Below are 5,712 nucleotides of genomic sequence, written 5' to 3' on the forward strand. Positions count from 1 at the left end.
GATTAAGTTCATATATTGAACTTCCAATAGTTTAAGTCTAAATACCAATCCGTGGAATTTAGTTCACTTAAACCACTGCTCTGATACCATGATTGAAAGACCCACACTTTCATATATAACAATTGCTACTCCGAAACATGCTACATGCATATTCATAAAACAATATTTTATATTGATAAAACGGTTACAAACTACTGGATACAAACCAACTATTTCAAGTGTTATATATTACATAACTCCCCAGGATTCTATAGTTTTATACATATGGGAGTGCAAAATACAATAGTTTCAAACTATTCGAAAATCTTCTATCAATACAGTAGTTTCAAACTATTCAAAAATCTTCCATCAGTATATAACTATATTGGAAGCTTATCTCCTGCAAATTAGTTAAACATTGAGAGGGGTAAGCGGTGACGCTTAGTGAGTTCAATAATAGATACAATATAACGTTATGCCATATATATACTTCAATATGCCAGAAGCAAAGAGGAACAAGGAACAACAAAGGCATAATGCGAAAAGCTTTCCATATTAATCAATGAGACATAACAATTTCCATACTTGATATAAAATCAATAAAGTTTCAGCACAAATGGCACAGTAAATACTCAGGAATATCATTTTTTTGCTAGAATATTTAGGCTTTCAGCCTTATCTTAGCATACTACCGAAGCCAAAGTGATGCCTATGTCATACACTTCATGGTCAACGGTTCATACCAATACCCAAGTGATGCCTATGTCATACACTTCAAGTCAGAGGTACAACCTTGCTATAAAAATAGCAGAAACAACAACTCGAGATGATAACATGGGAAAAGCACATAGCACATATAACACATAACATACAACTGTTCCTATATATTAAACTCACCGTGAAATAACCGGGGGTCAAAATAGTAATTCGGGCAACACTTCGGCTCTAAATATGACTTTCTTCGTTGAAAACCGGGAGTTTTCTTGAAAACCGGGCTCTGCGAAGGTAGAGCTTCGAAACCGAAAAGATAAATTTTTCGGGCTTCTCAGGAATCTCGGGGCGTGTTTCGGGCTTTGGAATAAGTACCGGGGCTTCGGGGAAATTCGGAATGTAAGAAAATGTTGAAAAGGGGTGAAAAAGGCCAAATTTCAAACATCTAACCGGGAGGTCTCGCACCCCTTATATAGGTGCGAGCCTCGGATCCGAAGTGAGGAGGGAGGGGCATGTGTGTGAGGCTCGGAACATGCGGCAGAAGGGCGAAGCTTCGGTCGGAGAGCTGGCTGCTTCGGATTGGGCCTCCTCCTCGGTCGAATCAGGAGCTTACACGCGGGTCGGATCACGTGGGTGCATGCGAGGATCACGTGACGACTTCGGACACCTGTGCGACACGCGTCGCTTCTCGGACATGCCACGCAGCAGCTTCGGACACGTGGCCAGCTCCGAGCGAGGGTGACGTGGCAATCACTATTCATGCGATTTTTCTCGAAAATTGTGCCAAATCTTGTAAAATCCATAACTTTCTCATACAAGCTCCGTTTTTGACGTTCTTTATATGCACGTGTAGAAAAAATTATGCTCTACAACTTTCGTTTAGACTTCGTCAGAAAATTTTGACTTTATTTTTATATTATTATTTTTAACAGACCGAGACTGGTAAATCCGTTAAAAATTCATAACTTCTTCATCCGACGTCCGTTTTCGTCAGACTTTTTACCGTTGTACTACTAATGACGAGACCTTCGATTCTCGTTTAGGTTGTGTCGGCTAAAAATCTCTCGATCTAAAATTCGAGTTTTTAGCTGTCTACTGCTAAGCTGAAACTTGTAAAAATCATAACTTCCTCATACGAAGTCAGATTTTGGCGTTCTTTTTATCGAACTTCTCGGTTTAACGAATACTACGACTTTCATTTAGATCACTAAGGCTAAAAAGTAGTTTATCAAAAACTTACTTTTTACGTCATTCGGCACCGTGCCGGTTTTATCGCGGATCTTCAATTGGTCATAACTTCTTCGTTATAACTCGGATTTCGACGAGGTTTTCGCCTACGTGTTTCTAACGAGATTATCTACAACTTTCATTAATAAAATTTTACTTATTTCAAATTTTATATTTTCGCTAAATTTCACTATTTAGCTTTTAATTTGAATCTCATAAGACTTCCAATAGTTTATGAGTGATTCTAAACATAGTTTTACCTTATTTCTAGTAAAAAACTATCTGTTAGAACTCAATACTCAATATCACATAATATTTCATAATATTATTTACTTAAAACACGATTTCAAAACGTGTATGTTACACATTATGGTTCACGTCGTGAGTTCTGTCTGGACTTAAAATTGGGCCAATTAAATAAGAAGTGGGCTAAGGCATGTATTGGGTCATTACTAAAAGTGGGTAGGCTTAAAAAGAATATAGTTATCATATAGAAAAACCATGCCCGTATCTCATCTGAATTCACGTCGTGAACCCGTAATGGTTCACGTCGTGAGTCCTGTCTGATCATGAAATTTATTAATTTCTCAAAATTTCATTTTTGTAAGATATTTAATAAGTGTTACTACTTGATTTTAATGACTCCTTATGCAGATAATAATTCGGATGACATGATCGACTTCCTAAGAACTAAAAACATGCTAAAAACTAAAAAGAAAAAGAAAGAAAATGCAAACCAAACTCGGGTTGCCTCCCGAGAAGCGCTTCTTTTTTAGGAGTCTTGAGCTGGACTCCGTGCCTTCTACGTTGAATCATCTGAAGAGTCCACCACTAGGATCTTTTGTTCCTTGAAACGCCTCTTGTATGCTTGAACACGTCTTTTGTACGCCTTTTTTTAATTTTCCTTTTTAGCTTTGACCTCGTCTCTATCAAGCTTGCGTTTGGTCCCTTTAGCCTCTATCTTACACTCCATAGTATCCTTTTCTTCCTTTACCACTGGACTTGTTATTTTTGATGTAACCTCCTCTTCATCATGTTGGGTTTTGAGCAAACTAACACTCCTAAGGTGTTCATGCAACCCTAGAAACCTTGGATCTATGTTTATCTAAAATACATGCAAAATAATTTTCCAAGGTTCATAACCTATCTAGCATACATGGGGTACTTTTAAACATAAAAGATACTAGAAGAATTACATACCTTTGTTAGTGAGTTGATTCCTTGGGAGTTTGAGAGCCAAGCACCAATAATGTGAATGCCTCAAATGGAAATCACAAATCACCACAAACTTGGAAAACTTATGAGAGAGCACTCTAATACTCTAGAAATCGGCCACACCTTATGCACACACACATAGTGTCTTCTCAAGCACCATAAGCCTCTTTATATAGTGTAGATGATTAGGGTTATGAACCATGCAAACCCTAATAACCCATGTCTTTTCCTATTCCAAGGATCCATGGTTTAAAAGCTCCATGGATCATCCATGGACTCCCATTCAAGCTTAGCCCATTTCCTTATGAGTGTTAGCCCACACTATATAAGTACAATAGCCCATTATTTAATTAGTCACCTTATGATCACTAAATTAATTCATAATTAATTTAAGATCAATACTAATTAAATAATACAATTTCATATTAATATATTATAACTTATAATATATTAGTAGACCGCAAATATACTCTTCTCATAATGTTATCCATATAAATAGTTCGGGTGAAGTGCAACCCAAATGGACCATGTCGGGTCGGGTCAAGTATATACCAAATAAGTTATGGACTTAGACACCTTATCCAACAGTCTCCCACTTGGATAAGTCTGATAACTATATCTGCCTATATAGCTTCAGGAACCAACCGACAATCGTAGCTCTCGAAAACTCTGTTGAACTATGAAGCGCCATTTTAGATAAGTGATCACATAATCCTCTGCTCTCATGATATCAGCCGGACAAATACATGGAACAATGTCTTACTTATTGTTCAGCAGTTTGTTTCCCGATTTCCGATTTGTTTGACAAAGAACTTAATCGAACACATCAATTTAGTTCTGACCGGGCCCGGTACATAGGTCAAAACAAAATCATCGAGGGGCCCAGATATCGCTTCTATTTCTAGAAGGAACAGATAAACTTCGACTCATATGCTTGTTCTACTACTCATTGAATTGCACACAAAGGCATGTTTTATAACATCAAGTTACTGATGCGTTTACGTGCAATCAATGCACAACCAACTCATAGGTAACAACTCATATCTCTAGGTTTGAAGACTTATATGATATTACCGTCTCACGATCACTCGAGATAAATTCCATGAAGTGATACAAGTGAGTGTGGGTTTATTCCAATACTCATAACTTATGAGTACTCATGAATGTTGTAGCAACCATTGCTATGGCTAAACACCTTTAGTCATCTACAATCCCAATTCATGACAGTCTTGATTCATACCTACTTCCGACATATGACCGACTGTGGAGAGTTTGAATAAACTTATTATTCTGGAAGTCAAAACATGCAAAGCTGAAACAATAGTAAATAATTGACAATGATAGCAACACCTTACTCATAAATAAATCACAACTTTTATTCATCATCAAACGTCGATTACATTTTACAAGTTTCAGTAATAACTATCTAATCTGTAAAACTAATATCGTCCCTCAGCCCGATGCGTCTCGCATGCTACAAATGTTTCACCCTCGTCGGTCCCTTCGTAAGGGGATCCGTAGGGTTCTCATCTGACGATACCCTCTTTGCCACGAGGAGTCCCTCTTCTATCTTGTGTCTTATGAAGTGATATTTTCTGTCAATGTGTCGGGATCTGCCATGATCTCTTGGTTCCTTGGCTAAGGCAACCGCACTATTGCTGTCACAAAAAATCTCCATAGGCTCCTTAATAGCTGGTACAACTCCAAGGTCTCCGATGAAGTTCCTCAGCCATATCGTCTCCTTTGCCGCTTCACTCGCTGCTATGTACTCTGATTCACAAGTCGAATCAGCTACAGTCTCCTGTTTGGAACTCTTCCAAGTGATTGCCCCTCCATTTAAGGTAAAGACCCAGCCCGACTGAGAGCGGAAGTTATCCCTATCAGTCTGAAAGCTAGCATCACTATACCCTACTACTCTCAAGTCATCACTCCCACCAAGGGTAAGGATCCAATCCTTAGTCCTCCGCAGGTACTTGAGAATATTCTTTACCGCCATCCAATGAGCCTTGCCAGGGTTCCCCTGATATCTGCTGACCATGCTCAAAGCGAAGGCCACATCAGGACGGGTACAAGTCATAGCATACATGATCGAGCCAACAGCGGAAGCATAAGGTAATCGACTCATCTCAGCTATCTCATCTTCTGTACTCGGGCTCTGAGCCTTGCTCAGTTTGGCATTGCTTTGGATCGGTAATTCTCCTTTCTTGGAATCCTGCATGTTGAACCTTTTCAACACCTTATCCAAGTAGATACTCTGACTAAGTCCAATTGGTCTTTTACTCCTTTCTCTTAATATCCTTATCCCTAGGATATAGGCAGCTTCTCCAAGGTCCTTCATAGCAAAGCACTTCCCAAGCCAGGACTTAACCTCCTGCAAGGTTGGGATGTCATTTCCTATGATTAGTATGTCATCCACATACAGTACCAAAAAGATAACTATACTCCCACTAGCTCTGACATACACGCAGGACTCATCTTCACTTCTTGAGAAACCAAACTCTTTGACCTTCTCATCGAAACAAAGATTCCAACTTCGAGATGCTTGTTTCAATCCATAAATGGATTTCTCAAGCTTGCACA

Source organism: Lactuca virosa, chromosome 1, assembly GCF_052849685.1.
Source record: "Lactuca virosa cultivar CGN04683 chromosome 1, Lactuca_virosa_CGN04683_v6, whole genome shotgun sequence".
Taxonomy (NCBI): Eukaryota; Viridiplantae; Streptophyta; class Magnoliopsida; order Asterales; family Asteraceae; genus Lactuca; species Lactuca virosa.